Raw genomic sequence first — 16,968 nt, forward strand, 5'->3', positions numbered from 1 at the left:
CGAACGTCACTCTTTTCCAAGTTTTTCAAGACATCCATTTTTTAATAGTTCTGACAATACGTTTGAGTAATGTCTATTTAAATGGAATATATTTCTATTTGCATAATAATAATATTTATATTAGTTTTTCTTTGGTGGTTAGCACCATCGCCTCACAGGGTTTGACTCCATGAACTAGCTGGGGCGTTTGCGTGCATGCACCCACAGTCCAAAGAGAATGCATGCAATATTAGGTTAATTGGTGATTCTAAATTGGCCGTAGGTGTGAATGTGAGCATGAATGGTTGCCATAGATTGGCAACCTCTCCAGGATATACCCCTCCTCTTGCCATATGACAGCTGGTATAGGCTCAAATTGTGACCCTGAGTTGGCTGAGCAGAAGATGGATAGTTTCTCTTATTTCTTTTTTCAGAAAAGTACCACATGTGGTCAGTGTTGAGAATTTAAGTCAATACTGGTACCATAGATACCAAAATTCAAGACCAGGCTGGACAAAACCTAAAACCCATCAGAGGAAATGAATATTCTGACACTCTGACAAAGGGTGTAATTCTTCCCCAAATAATAGCAATTTATTACAAACATTTTGATGAGAATAATTGCAGCTCATTGCAATAAAGGATGGATTGGGATGCATGGCAGCAGGTGAGTGATGGCAGATTTATAATATATATCTTTCGAAATATCAGTTGAACCATATGAATTGATATGGTTCAACTGATATGATCAAACTTAAAGAAACCCGCCTTACCAGGTTTGTCACCGGACTACAAGTAAATTAGGCAGCGACATACAGGTGTATACATGATTAGAGCTCGAACTACGTGAAAGAGAAAATAGATATTCTAAAAAGAGACTAATGTAAGAGTGAGAAAGAGATATGGGAAAGGGAGTGAGAGAAGATAAATAGAGAAACTGAGCGTGGAATACAAAGAGGAGACTGTGCGTGTGTGTGTGTGTGTGTGTGTGTGTGTGTGTGTGTGTGTGTGTGTGTGCACCAGGTGCGTATCTGCAGTCCCCAAGGTCCTTCTAGCTGTCTTCTCCTATTGATTAGTTCATATTGATCTGGCCTGACACACACACACACACACACACACACACACAGCATGATTCACTTGATTTAGCCAGGCTTTGACACAGGGGACATGAGGGTACATTGTTAATACACATACACACACACACACACACACACACACACACACACACACACACACACACACACACACACACAAACCCTGAATCCTTCCATCGTTTGGCCCTCTTAAAAGGACAACCATCTTCTCTCTCTGACACACACACACACACACACACACATGAGCGCATGTGCGTGTGCGTGCTTGACAAGCAGCAAACATTCACTCTCCCTGTTTACTCATGTGCACTGGTTGTCTGGCAAACAGGAAGGAGAAACAATGAGACTGTATGAGGCAAACTGTTGATAAATCTTTTTGCCTGTTTTTATTCCCTCAAAATTGTTGGACTCTTCTTCAAACGCCATATGTAGCACTGTATGTTTTGTATGTTGCAGATATGCAATCGTAGCTTAGATGATATCACAGCTAACCCTAACTGTAAAGCTACTGTAATCAATATTTTTAACAAAAAATGTGATTAATCATATTTGTGGCCTCTTTTTTGACAGCAGTGTTTAATTATATTATTTTCATTTATGTATTTTTTTAGGCGTGTGAGCATAGGAGTGCCATTTCATCTAGTATTAAGTATTAATGACCTTATAAGGGCTTGCTTTGCAGTTTAACTGATAAGTACAGTGCTGTACAAAAGTCACCCTTTATGTCTTTATATTTGGATTCCATGGAGCCAGACTTTCTTTTCATTTTTAAGGTGGTATTGAAGAATAGTTCTCCAGGCATTCTGAAAATCTTTCAAAGTGTATTCACTCATTTTCGGTCTAGTCCTTGTACCTGACTATATTCAGAAGAATGATTTTGATTGTTAAGCTACTTAACAAAGTTCTATGAATAAGTTTGAAACCATTTGACAAGCATAAAATAGTATTTTTGCACCAACATGGCACATCTCAGCATGATGTAGAGTGTGTCCTTAAAAAATTTGAGCGAGGCGAACAAATGGAGAACAAAAGAAAAAGTGGCAGGCCTGAAAAACTATCCACAGCAGATTAACAGTATCATATGAAAGTTATGTAGGAAATAAAATCCAGCATTGACCTGACACATAACCTGAGGTCTTGCCCTTCAGTTGATCCATCCATTGTTCAGTGAAGCCTCATTAGAAATGACAGAACTATGAATGCAAAAAGGTACTGTCAACTTTTGAACCACCATCTGGAAAGCATCTGATTGGCTACAGCTGGCAACTCCCTGGCAAAATAAAAACGCACAGTGAAACACTACCGGTCATGGATTGGCTACTTCAGAGCTTGTACCTCAACATTATTGAAACAGTGTGGGATCATCTCAAGAGAGAATAGAACAAAACGCAGCCACAGCAGCTAACATACTTTATATACATTAGATGCTTATGTCATATCTGCTGTTGTAGCCATCAAAATTAGTCATTGCAGATTTAATGTATTTTTTTTTCACAATACCCTGACGCTCTGACAAAACAGTTAATCGTGATACAAACAAAGCAAATGCAAATACAGTCGACTGCGACTGCAATCGTAGCAAAAAGCACAGGTTTGCAACTGTAGGGCCACCAGTGCTTAACAGCGGTTCCCGTTTTCAAACACAAGAAGAAGAAGAAAAAGGCATTCACTTCAAGACAAGGTGCCCTTGAGCAAAACATCTCACCTCCAACCGCTCCTGAGTCGTTTAGTGGCAGCTGCTGAAGAGTGTTTTTTGTTCAGGCCAGATCCCAGTGTGACTGTGTGGAGGTGTGTGAAGGTGAAGTAGGTCTAGGCTCACAAAGAGTTTATGCTTGTTCTGTCTGCGTCTACGAAGATGGAAGGGAGAGGAAATAATGTCAAAAAGGTGAGAAAATGGTGAAACAAGAGTCTGCTCATCAACAACCCTCTAATGAGAGGGTTTGGTCTGCTTGCAGGCTTCCTGACACATATCAATATGTATACTCAATATGATACACACCACACACAGACACAGCCCCAGATCTTTAAAAAAAAAATGTATTTGTCCTTCATCCAGCCTCTGTGCTACACTTTCCTTTCCCCCCTCTTTGTCTCTGAATCAGAAGAAACGTCACTGTCTGTCTTTGCCTTTAGTCTTTCGTGTGCATGTACGCATACACATACACCGACACACCAGTACAGTACGTGCACAGATACGCAACCACCTGCACCCACAGAGACTAAAACACACACACATACACAATCACACACACACGCATAGACTGCCTTCTGCTGCTGTGATGGCTCCGAGCTGTCAAAACACCCTTGCTTTCTCTCCCTCTCTCACCAAAGCAGCTTGACTGAGCTTGTCTATGCAGGTTCACAGAGACTGCTGTCTATCCACCCTCATTCTTTCTTTCCTCACATTCTCCTCTGCAGTTTGCATCTTGATTTTGCTTTCTCGAGCTTTTCAGCCCTTGCCCACATACATTTTAAATAATGCTTTATTGTATGTCCCTGTTTATTGTATTAGGCAATCATTCAAATGTCTCGGTGCAACGTTAAGTGTTCATAAAGGTTTATACTGACTTGTCAAGGTCTTTGCTCACAACACATTCCCGCATTATGTGAAACAGTCACAAAATTGAATCCATTGTTTTGTTTTCCTCTCCCCCCCTTTTCTTGCTTACATGGACACCAACTTTTATCCTCCAGTTTGTATCCATGCGTGTGAAGATTTTTTTTTTTTTTACACATTATTACTCACAATACAGTTTGAAACCCAGTGAGTTTTGGATTTTATTTGGAAGGGCTTTTACTTGTGAGTTGTGCTTTTACTTGCTGTTCGGTTAGGTATAGGCACCAGAACTAAGATCAGTGGTTTTGGATACAGTGTCACGTTCTTCAAAGCTAGAGAAGCCTCAAAAACATAGACAATGTAGACACAAATCCTTCTTCCCATTGAAATGCATTGGAAGGTCGTGTCCACAGTGAGGCAGAAAAACAGACGAGGTGCTGTTTACGTGTGAATGTGTAATTTTTCCAATAATGAAACGGTTAAATGGCATTAGAACTCTTAAGTATGGTCTTTTACAGCCCACCTGTGGTGCAGACACAACCTGGTTATTCTGTTTAGTCTCAGTTTGCACTATGCTGGCTTAAGTTGCTGACATAGTCCATAATGGACACAGATGTTGGCAGCAGGGTTCATGGTGGATGTGCACTGGGTGCTGTTTACACTACACCAGCTGCCTGCCTGCCTATGTGGTTCACCTATGCACAGTCAGCCTTGTTTCATGTAAAGGAGCATCAGCGGTTCCTCTACGTGACATTTATGCCAGTATGATTTAAGTCTGAAAATGCTGCTTAGATGTGGAAACAATGTGCATTCACGTCACTAATTTCCAGCTGAATTTTCAAACCTGTCCACTCCTGTACATCCTGTTTTCCACTCCTGGATTTGTTTCACTAAAAATGTTATCACTGTATGTATGAAATACTGCAGCTTCCAAATGCTACCATTTTATTACAATCCTCTGCTTAGCCTGGTAATCAAACGCTGCTTTATGCAGAGGAAAAGTAAACTGACCACACAGGCATTGATATGTGTTGATGAGATGCCTCCCGGCATTCAAAATGAGTTGCTGGTGAGGCAGTTGGTTCCTGCACCTTTCTGCTCACCTCTAGAGGTGAGCAGAAAGGTGCCCTTCTGGGCACATCTTTTTCTTTAGCCTCTCCAAGGATTTGAAAAATAGTAACAAATTGTGACTCGGAGGCATAATTTGTGAGGAAAAACACGTGCTTTTAAATTTAGCCACCTTATTTTCTGCATTACAGGCATCACATTGCATGTGTCGAGGCTAGATGAGGCATTGTTAAAGCCTTACATGCTTATTAAAAATTTATGTAGTACTCAAAATATATAAGACATCAAGGTCATAACACACACGCGACCTGTAAAATCTAGTACAGAGCACACAGATGATTTTACTGCACAAAAAAAACATGATGTTAACAAGTCATGTGTGCAAGGCAGGTAATTTTTTTCCCCCTGAAATCGTTCTTCCTGGTAAAATATATGCCTGCCCTCTCTCTCCTAGTTTGATTTGCTTCCCTTTTCTTTTCTCAGTCTCTGCTACCACACACACACACACACACACACACAGATAACACACGCAAGTGCTGTGTGTTTGGCCTGCAGCGTGTGCACAGTGGGGAGGAATCAACCGTATGGCAGGCATGAGGACGAAGCCAAATCTGGCTTGTACACATGGTGTGTGGCCGTGTTGCCCTGTGAGTGTGAGTGTATATGTGTGTGTGTGTGTTTAGCTAAAGGCAGCCTGCACTTAAATATATATCAGGGGCAGCGGTTGCCTAAAGGTGAAAGCTGTGTGGTTTTCACTGGAAGGCTGCCGAACGAACGAATGAAAACCACTCTCCATTCCCTCGCCAGCTACTGTCACTCTGCCCCTGAGCAAGGCACTTAACTGCTGGATGAGAGCAGCAATGTGAATAGAAGCTAACTAGCGTTTCTCATTGCTTAGAATAAAGTCGTATATTTTCTGTGTTACTGATTGCACTCTAATCATGAAAGCTGAGATGTTGGGAACAAATTTATAAACAAACAATGGAAAGATTTGTTTTTTAAAAACGCACCATCTAAATGGTACTAATCACTAATAATAACCTCTCAGTGCACAGGAAAGCAGTGGCAGGTATAAAGGTTAGACTTGTTTTGTAAACTGCAGACAGTTTGAGTTTGGGTCTTCAAGCTTGAATTGTATTGCAATGACAATAACAAACTAGAACATTTCTGTGTATCTAAATGCGAACATCCATGACACAAATCCATGCTACCTGCATGGACACCTGCACAAGAAAAACACATGACTATTCTTACACAATCGCAAATCCGATTACAATCAAGTATTTAATTATGCATACAAATGGTAGACAATTTCAAAGCATTACCACTGGTCTGCATGGAGGAATATTAGAGCTTCCTTGAATATACAGATAATGTCTTTGCACTTTCCTTGTGCATGCGCAAAGCCTCAAAACACTTCTCATAAAGCATGGAGAAAGCATGTGTTTCTGCATGCGTGTCCAGGTCTGTGTCAATATATGCTGCCTGCAGGAAAATATGCATGTAATTTAATTGTATGCGCATGTGTGCGTGTATTGTATACTGCGTTTGCTGCCAATATGCAAACACACATTGAGCGCATATGTGTGCGAGCGTCTCGGCTCGTGGTGGTTTTGTAAGTGCATGAAAATCATTTATTCATGTTTCACTCTCTCTGTGTCTCTTTCAGTGTGTGTGTGTTGAATACAGAGTCAATTTTTGTCTTGCAAGCGTGCTCTAATAGCTACTCTTTGCTCACATGCGAAGCTAAAGGTTAGGCTATCATGTCTTTATTTTTGAATACTGAATAGTGTGTTTATGTTCTCCATCTCTTTTCCCTTTTATATCTTGGCAATGAATATATATATATCTATATATTTCTTTACACTAAATCCTCGCCTCTTTGCCCCATCTACTCTTTGACTCCTCTAAATAGCTATCAGAATTGTGTGTGCGTGTCTGTGTGTAAGGAAGCTTTAAAAATGCATATATTCTATAAGAGGAATGAGGAAACAGAGCGTGGTGAAAAGAAAAATACAGCCTCTGTGTGTGTTGTCAGTTGACTTGACATCTGATCTTGCTGAGTATGGTAAAGAAGAAAGTGCTGAAAGTACTCTGTGTGGGGGATCCTCTGTGTGTGAGCGAGTGTGTGAGCTAAAGTGTGTCTATGGTATTTTGTGGCCTGTGTGTGTCCTCGATTCTGTGTGGGTGGTGAGAAGAGGGAGTAAGGGAATAGGGTGTGTGTGATTGCATTTAGTTTAAGTGTCAGCATGCCTTTGTGTGTGTGTGTGTGTGTGTGTGTGTGTGTGTGTGTGTGTGTGTGTGTGTGTGTGTGTGTGTGTGTGTGTGGTGAGCAGGAAAAAGAGAGGGGGAGTCAGACAGTGAAAGAGAAGCTGAGAGATGGATGGCAGGGAGGGTGACGAGGGAGGAAGAAAGGAAAAGGAGAGCAAAGAAAATGCTGAAGAGAAAGTGAAGGGAAAGCAGGAGATAAGATGGAAGGGTGTTATGATGGAAGGAAAGCCAGTGCCCATTCTTCTTCTCTTTCTTATTCCAGTTTATGTTTTAGGCTTCCTCACTGTTGTATAAATGTTATATGAACTGCGGATGCTATGAATGAATGTTACATTAAAAAAACCTCTTTCTTTCTTCTCTTTCTTGTTTTGTCTTTTTCAGAAAAGATCTCCCCAGAGTTTCTCCTGACAAATAGACCAGTTTGATGCACACATGAATACACATCACATGTGACCAACTGCTTCTTTATTGTCTACAAGCAGGAGAAATCCTTTTACCTGTTTCTTCTTTATTTGTGTCCTTGTGTGTATTTTATGAGTTCCATCAACAGGAAAGTGTCCCACTGAAGGAAATCTATCAATGTTTAATCTCCTGTGTTCTGAAAACGCACTCTTGACAAACAAGAAACAGGGCAGAGTGAGAAGGCATGACTCAAAACAACGTAACATATCGAGTACTTGTACCTTTTGGTTAGCTGAACAAAGATTTTGAACATACATGCAAAAAAAAAAAAAAACGGGGTAAAAAAAAAAAAAACAGGTGAATGCAGGCAAGGCAGGCAAAGAGGAAATTTGCATGTTTCTTCTCTTCTTTCCTTCATTTGGATTGCGGTGTTGATCTGTTTCCTGGATCGTTGTGCTGGCATCATAAAAAGCCCATAAAGTCATCATTCAGTGTTTAGTTTGGACAGCAAGGCTTCTACAGGGCTTCTATGGTCATTACAAAGGATAGCGGTTTAAAATGCTTAAAAAAAGTGGCTTCACTTTTCAGACCTAAAATTAAAACTACAGTCTTTGTCTTTTGTGCTTCTTTCTCTTTCTGCTGTAGTAGTTAGCATTCCAGTTCAAGCGAGATGTTCAGCCAGTTAGTATTCAACCTACGCATAGCGTCATTGTGTAGAGGCAATGCACTGCTGGCTTGTTCAGGGACTGCACAAAAGTGCAGCTCTGTAACCTCCACACTGGTTTAATTCCCATAATCCTCTCAGCAGTAGAAAGCTAGTCAGACAGGCTGGAACCCCCCTGGCAACCTCTGGTCACTAAGGAAAAATGTGTATTCCTTGAGGGGTTGGTGAGCGGTTGCTGGGTAAAATCAGACACAAAAAAGGTGCAGCACCAAAAGCTTTTTGTGATTGTATATGTCACCAGAAAATGGCCGCGGTCACCCCATCTGCATTAAAGATGCCGACTTGTCTGCAAACAGTTAGTAACTAACCAGCCAGCAGAGGGGTAATGCAAATCTGGAACAGAGAGCATTTGCCTACAAAGCAGAAGATGCACCTTTCTGCTGCAAGCAATGCTTTCCAAATGGGACACTTTTCACTTTGAAGGGGAAAAGTCTCTATTTCCAGCTGAGTCGCACTCTAAATGTTTCATTAGCAGTCAGCGACTAGTGGCAGAGTTTTTGCAGAGAAGTCTTATACAAACTATAAGTGACTGTGGCAACCTGCTAACAACCAAGAAATTACAGCCACTTGCCAATATTTCCCTGACTCTCCAGCTTTTCATGACTGGGGCTTTAGCAATCAATATCACACCTTCGTCCAGCAACCACTTGCAATCATTTGGGGAATACAATTTTTTTTCCTATACCAGTGGTTGCCAAGTGGACACCAACCAGTCTGTAGGCCTGTGTAACAGTGACCTAAGCAATATTTGGATTTTCTTTCCTGAATTAAAACAGATTTATATTACTACAAGCGCATCATTCTTAGATTTGAACATCTTTTTCTACCTCTGTGTCTATTTTTACACATGAACCCTGGGCAGTGTTCCAGAAACTTTAGCCATTGTCCGCAGCTCTGTTAAACTCAGGGCTACAGTGTATGTTTGAGAACAGCATCAGATGTCAAAAAAGAAACAAAAGAGAAATATCTAAAACAAAGCTGATGTGGATCAATCAATAACTGTAATTTGTCTATTTGGATTGGATTCATCTCCATCTCTCTCATGTGTTAAAAGTTTAGCTGGAAACAAAATGAAACAGGGAGGACACTTCTTTGCAATTAAATGCGTATTTGAAAAGGAACAAGAGGGTAATTTTAATCAAAAAGCAAAACACACTAGGGTTTCATGGGCATCTTCTTCCATCCTTCCTTTTTTCAGAAGAAGGAAGGAAAACACACAAAAAAAAACACGAGCCGTGAAAGAAAGAAAAAAAAAAACGCAGATGTCTGATGTGTTAGAGAGATGAAAGTATGTCACACCACACTGACTGAACATCCCATAGGCTATGTTACTATGGTGCTGACACAGGACTTCAATTAAAGCTAAGAGACCACTGCCACAAATGCATGCAGACAAGACAGTGCAGACAGGCCTATTGACTTGTGTGGCAACACTGTCCTGTCACCACATACAGAGCTACTCTACCTCTGTGACCTCTCCCCCCTCCCCTCCTCTATTCTCATGCATGTGTGTATGTGACACTTTTCACCTCCTTTTCACTTCTACCCCACCTCCTCTCCTTTCCTACCATCTCTCATTACTATCTCTTCCCCACATTTTAATCCCGCTCCTTATACGCCCCCCTTTTTTTCTTCCTCCATACAGCTCTATCTTCCCCCGCTGTCTTCCTCTTGCTTCTTCCTTCCTTTCCTTTTTTTCCTCCCTTCCTTGCCTTCATCCAATCCTTTTTTGTCTTAAAAGAATTCTGGTCAGGATGAATTGATTGGAAACACAAAGGTGGAAGATGCTGGCATTTGTTTTGACATTTCTGCGCATATAACACACACGCATGCAGAAACCCACATAAATACACGAGTGGCTACATACACAGATAAACCCGTACAAATAAGAGAATGTCTCACCAATCCCCCTGAGAGCACGCTCGAGGAAGAGACAGAGATTTCCTGCTGTGTTTAGAAGCTCTGGCAACACTGCTTCACAGCGATGCCAATACGTGAGCAGAAAAGAACAAGAGGGAAAAAAATGCACATATAAAGGGGGTACAAAGAGTAGAAATAAGGCTTAGAAAATAGCCACTTGCTCCAGTCATTTACACTGAAAGCTTTAACACTACGACTTCATACTGACAGTTTCATCCAGCCAAGGTATCACTAAGAATACCAAATCAGGGGTTTCCTATTAACCATTAACATTTTAAATAGTTGGGTAGCTGCACTGTGAGCATGGTAAGTGACCATCTAGAACCTTCTTCTTCTGGCTGCTCCCTTTAGGGGTGATCACCCTCCATCTCATCCTATCTCTTGGATCCTCTTCTGTCACACCAAGCATGTCTTCATTTATTTTTTTAAATGTTTTTTAAGATTTCTATATAACATCCATATATTCCAAATTCGTTACAGATAATTTCAAGCCTTTTTATGGTTTCATTACAATTACAATTTCCAGATCATTGAAATCTGAAACACACCTTATTAGAATATTTACGTTTTTAAAATTTGAGTAAATTACTAGTCAAACAGTATCAATACCATGTGTTTCTCAGTCAACCATAATCAGTCTGCTGACTTGACAGTTGTCCAGATGACTATTGTCGACACCCTCCACCAGGAGGATAAGCCACAGAAGGTCATTGCTGAAAAGGCTGGCTGTTTGCTGTATTGGAACATATTAATGAAAATGTGAGTGGCAGAGAACAGTGTGGTAGGAAAGGACTTGAGGAAGCTTCAGAAGGAGTGGAGTCAGGCTGGTGTCAGTGGATCAAGAACCACTGACACAGATGTCTTCAAGAAAGGGACTACAGGCGTTGCATTCCTAATATCAAGCCACTCCTGAACTACAGACATCAGAAGCATCTTACCTGGGCTACAGAGAACAGGAACTGCTTCTCAGTGGTCCAAGGTCAGACTCGAGAAAGAGTGGAGAGGGACAGAATCCAAGGTGTTTGATGTCCAGTGTGTCTAGAAGTTGATCTTGAACTACTGTGGCTTCCAGGTTCTTCATGGTCACGTTTCTGCTGACGCTTGCAGCGCAATGCAGGGAGTTTGGTATACATGACGACAAAAGCTCTGTGGGGAACTGCCACTCAAATTTTCTTTGATTGAGCTCAGGAAATATTATAAATGCAAGATAGTGGAGTTTGGATTTTTATGATCTAAGATCCAAATATTAAAATTAAAAAGAAAAAGAGCTTGAAATAATCAATTTTACATATAATGAATATAGGAAATATTACCTTTTTTAATTAAACTAGGAACTAAATGAGCTTTTTTGTAGTTTTACAATTTGTGAGATGCACAAACTAAGTGCTCACAATGCATTCTGGTTCAATGGTGTGAAGTGCTACCATTCTGTCAGATGATACTGGCGTTGTAGATGGTAATCAAGGTCTTTACGCAGGGAGACGATGCGAAAAAAAAATGTGAAACTAAATATTTTGAAGCAGAACTTGTCGTGTTCTGCTAACGATGTGCTTTTTGCAGAAAATTCATCCTCAAAAAATGCACTGTGAAAAAAATGAAGTCGGTATCAGAAAAGGAAGAAACTGAAAATCTGGATTCATCCACACTGGTTGCATTGGTAGTGGAAAGATTGAACTCTTAAGGCCTTTACACACTGGATGCGTAAAATCTGTGCAACTATTTCATGCGTTAAAAATAATATTCAGACTAGGGCTGGGCGATATGGCCTAAAATTCATATCGCGATATAATTTCAAGCATGTGCGGTAACGATATATATCATGATATATTATTTTCTTCTGTATAAGGTATTTTCCACACTATAAGGCACACTTAAAATCCTTTAATTTTCTCAAAAATCGAGAGTGTGCCTTATGTATGAATTCTGGTTGTGCTTACTGACCTCGAACTGATTTTGGCGAGCAGAAATCTGTTAGTTTTAGTACAACTTTGGTAAGCCGCACTGCTTGATGGATTGTCAAGGCATTACGGCTGCCGTAGTGAGGAGCTTCGCGGAGTAATCTGGGTCCAAAACTCTGCTCCAGGTCCCAAAGTCAAACGAACACAGAGTAAAAAAACGGTCTAAATTCTTTAATCTTTAATAAAATCATCAGCGTTGCTGCTTTACCAGGGGTAACAATTAAGTTTAACATCCAGGCATCCATGAAAACAGAAGTTATTAAATTTAATGGAGTTAGAAGTTAGCAGGAAGTTAGCTCGCTGGTTTCCACCTAAACATGACATACCATGTTCTGACTGAGAGATTTTTGAAACTAATTAAAACGTACAGCTCTGCTACCACTTCCGACATAAATGAAGAGAGAAAACTAAACAGCAGTGCCGTTTGCAGGGTTACTGAAGTTGGACTACCTGGTATATAATGTTGTGCTACGTGATTGCTAGCGACACAGCTATGTTAGCATAACATTAGCACAGTGAAGCTGGAGGATGAACGGCAACTTTTTTTCCACTCGATAAAAGTCATTAATGAATCAATGTTCCAGAAGTGGAGGAAGCGCAGTTTTTGGCTTTCCCCATATTTCAAAAGTGCTTCATCTCTTTGCTATGACTGTCGGCATATTTTGCAGATGATAATGGTTGTAGCCGCTGCGATTCTTTCGACCAAATCAGGTGCAGCTTGATGACATCATCAACATGCGCTCTCGCGATAGAGCGATATAGTCAAAATACCTATCGTTGGCCAAATTTATATCGTTTCTATCGTATATTGTTTATATCGCCTACCCCTAATTCAGACTCACCTAGACACACAGCTAACAAGTACTCTGGGTCAACCGGCTCTCTGAAATGATTTCTTTGTCTCCTTAGAGTTGGTGGTCCCAGCTTTGCCAAAAAGAGCTCAACTGCTCCACTCATATCCGGAAATATGTGCAAAGATGGTTGTGACACAACTCCTGGATTAAACCATGTAATTCTCCCAGCTGTTGCCTCCATGTGAGAATTTGATGCACTGAGAATTTCCATTTCTTTCTTTTGCTGTTTAGAAACATCAGAACCAGTTAATCATGGCCTGATGTCAACTCCACTTTTTTCAAATTTTCAGTGTGTGTGCATACATTACATGTCAAGTCTGGATCTGAAAAATTTGGAATTTCGTGTTTTTTGAGATGAGATGTATTTCTGAGTTTCTTTTTTTTTTTAAGAGCACCAAACTCAACGGCTGGAGTGTCCTTTTTTGTGTGTGTTTTAAACGTTACTTTTGCTTCCACTTGCTGGTTAGTCGCTGAAAGCTACATAGCTAGATTTTGGTTAAAATGCACCCTGCATTAAACCTGCAAAAGGAATAAATTACACTTCACATGTTTGCCAAAACAGGACCCAAATGCAGAATGGAGGAAGCAGAAATACTGAATGAAAGCAAAAATGTCCAAATAGTCCAAACAAAACAAGTACCTAAGGGCAGGCATAATAGCTTGAGGAACACAAAAGAGTATGTGGGAAACAGGTGGGAAGGAAAATAGTCTGATAACTGATAAAGGGACAATGCATACACAGGGTTGTTTGGTGACAGGTGAAAAAAGGTGAGTACAGATGCAACCAATAAGGACGGGCAGACAATTACAAAAGTGTGAAAACAAAAAGGAAGCAAAACAACCACAGATGAAAACAATAAGTCATTACCAAAATAAAACGAAAACTGATTACAAAGAAACCAACACATATGCAAACAGACGGAGGGACAAAGAGCTAAAAGGATGGAAAAGCTATCAAATGTTTATTAGATTACAAAAAACAGGAACAAAAACTCAAAGAACAAGAAAGAAACCTAACTCAAGAGATCATCAAAGTGGAAAGATATTTTGACCAGGATATGTTCGTCAATGTGCATATTAAACAAATATGTAGGACTCCTTTCTTGAATTTGTGCAATATCTCTAGAATTAGAAACATCCTGTCTCAGAGTGATTCTGAATAATGAGTTCATGCATTTATTACTTTTAGGCTGGACTACTGTAATCCTAAAAACTCTCTAAAAAGCCTTAAGCTGATTGAAAATCCTGCAGTGACAATATTACCAGGGACAAGAAAGACAGAGCAAAATTCTCCTATACTAGCTTCTCTTCACTGGCTCCCTTGATCAATCCAGAATGGAATTTAAAATCCTGTTCCTCACATACAAGGTCTTGAATAATAAGGCCCCATCTTATCTTAATGACCCTATATTCCTGTAACACCCCAACAGAGCATTTGTGTCTCCGATTGCACGCCTATTTGTGGTTCCTAGGGTATTTAAAAGTAAAATGGGAGGCAGAGCCTTCAGCTTTCAGGCCCCTCCTCTGTGGAAACAGCTCCCATTTTGGATTTGGGAGACCTACACCCTCTCTACTTTTTTGAATTATCCTTAACTAGAAGCATATAGCTTATAGTTATATGGATCACTCCCAACTGGTCACGGCAGATGGCTGCTACTCCATGAGTGTGGATTGGCAGCCATGAGTGTCTCTTCTGGAGGTTTCTTCCTGTTAAAAGGGAGTTTTTCCTTCCCACTGTCACCAGGTGCTTTCTTTGTTGTGATTTGGGGCTATATAAATAACACTGAATTGAATAGAAGTAAATATTTGATTTATACCAGATGCCTTTCCTAACACCCCCCCCCCCTCCCCCCCATTGATTTGTGTCTCCTCCTGATCATCCTTTGTGCGGTAAGTGAATGTGTAACAGTGTTTAATTTGACATCAAAGTCTCCTTTATAAATAAGTTGTTAGCTGTCATAAACCAAAGTCACCAAAAGAGACTTGTGTGTATGTGGAAGACAAAAAGACATATCTTTGACTAAATGGGATTTGTGTGTCTGTTTGACACAGACACACACAAACCTTAAATCTTCACCTTAAGGTGCGATATGTTTTATGAAGACTTGGTTTTTGTCCCCAGAAGGGAGATGCGTCCCTACAACGACTAAAGGGATTCATGTCCCTACAATGTCAGTAAGACAAGTACACCCACACAAATACACAGTTGCCTGTCTGCAACAGTGCTATTTATATTTAAAGAGTGGGTCTTTTAAGTGAACCCAGTGTGGGACACACACACACACACACACACACACACACACACACACACACACACACACACGGTATGTTTTATGAAAACTTGGTTTTTGTCCCCAGAAGGGAGATGCGTCCCTACAACGACTAAAGGGATTCGTGTCCCTACAATGTCAGTAATACAAGTACACCCACAGAAATACACAGTTGCCTGTCTGCAACAGTGCTATTTATATTTAAAGAGTGGGTCTTTTAAGTGAACCCAGTGTGGGACACACACACACACACACAGAAAAAGGCACACAGTCTGTCTCTGCAGGCAGGTATTCACTCAAAAAGCTTAACCTCATTCACACTAAAGCTTAACTTTAAAGAGCTACTATTTTAGTATTATATAGGGATTCAGTCCCATGTTGCTTTCTTCATTAAAGAAGCAACGCTGCAGCACTGGCCCTTTTGTGGCTTTTGATCAGTGGAACAAATTAAAGTAAAACCTTCAAGACTGATTTTACTGCAAATCACTCTGTCCCCATAGTTAAAATGAATTTTGTGACTGTAAATGCAAGCAAGCATAAAAACACAACTCACTGTGGTTGTTTATATTCAATGAATTTCTTCTCATTTGCTTTGGGTTTTACATTTGTGTGGATGTGTGAGGTGGGTAAATGACTCAAGAGAAAAAGAAGAAAAAAGATCAGTCAAATCGATATCTGTAACAGATCGGAGTGCCTTAACACATCTGGACCTGTGGACTGTCTGCAGGGGAAGACTAAGGGTAGAGGGAATACATTAGAGGAGTATTTTGCACTGCCTTATGTTTCCAGGACCTCCCACCCTCCCATCTACTCTCCTTCTCTCCTTTTCTCTCTCCAGCCAAAGGAAAACTCCTCCATGCCCTGCATTCCTCTCACATTCCTGCTCTGGGTTTACCTTCTCCACCTCTCTTTCTGCAGCAACATCATCATCTCCTCCTCCTCCACTCTTGCCTGTGGCTGTCTGTCTGTTTCCACCTCTTTTCCTTCTTCTTTTTCCTTTCTCTTGGGGTCTCTGTTTCTCTCCTTCTCTTTCATTCCCTCCTCCCTCTTTCTTTACCAGCATGCTCCAGTAGGCCGGTGAAGGCAGGGGGCTCGCCTGAACCCTCCACCCCCAGCAGGGGCCCTCCAGCTCAGCCTGGCTGGCTGGCAGGCTCCCTGGCACACTTCCAGCACACACAAAAACACACGCACACTCACATAGCTTCTTTCTTTCTCTTCTTACTGTCTTCTGTTTATCAGCCTGTCTTTCTTTTTAGAATTCTTCCCTTTTTAATCACTTTTCTTTTTTCCTTTTATCTGGTTACACTTAGCGATGTGTGCTCTGGCTTATTTAGCACTGACTGCCCACAAAGATGACACATTCACTGCATCTTTAATCGATTTCTTGTCCAAGCGCCATTATATACAGCACAGTATATTATCCAGTATAATTAATGTAACTAGATAGATAGATAGATAGATAGATAGATAGATAGATAGATAGATAGATAGATAGATAGATAGAGAAGAGAACTCGCACAGTTACATGTTTTCTTGTCTCTTATATGAGAAGAGTGAATTTTGCATGCAAAAAATGAGGGGATTTGTTGTCAGGTTCGAAGCTTTGCAATGACCACAGTTTATTCTTTACTAAAGCAAAAATGAAATAGTGCAGGGTATGAAATGTACTCAGAGTATAATGGTAAAAGGTAGCACTTTTAAGGACATTTTTGTGATTTCTTTTTGTGTAAAGTTGCCTTTTACAGACGTGCCTTTGCTTTGCACTTTTTTTTTGCCTCTTTTATCTCTTCGTCTTTTACATGAGTTGCACCAGAGATGGATAAACCAACAGGATTTTCTTTTACGTATTCCTGTTACCTCCAAATTGGTTT

At 40.5% G+C, this 16,968-nt stretch overlaps 1 protein-coding gene across 4 annotated transcripts in view; it reads right to left on the reverse strand.

The window, feature by feature from the left end:
- The window catches only part of wnt5b (wingless-type MMTV integration site family, member 5b), an 87,830-nt gene that overhangs the window by 46,886 nt on the left and 23,976 nt on the right, over positions 1-16,968 (reverse strand). Inside the window, exon 2 of one of the 4 annotated variants that reach the window (XM_035908164.2) lies at positions 2,779-2,920. The exons of the other annotated variants lie outside the window; for them this stretch is intronic. The gene's annotated coding sequence lies outside the window, so the exon portion shown is untranslated. The remainder of the gene's footprint in view (positions 1-2,778; positions 2,921-16,968) is intronic. 4 annotated transcript variants of the gene reach the window in all.

Source organism: Neolamprologus brichardi, chromosome 17 (genome assembly GCF_056152115.1).
Source record: "Neolamprologus brichardi isolate AB-2024 chromosome 17, ASM5615211v1, whole genome shotgun sequence".
Lineage (NCBI taxonomy): Eukaryota > Metazoa > Chordata > Actinopteri > Cichliformes > Cichlidae > Neolamprologus > Neolamprologus brichardi.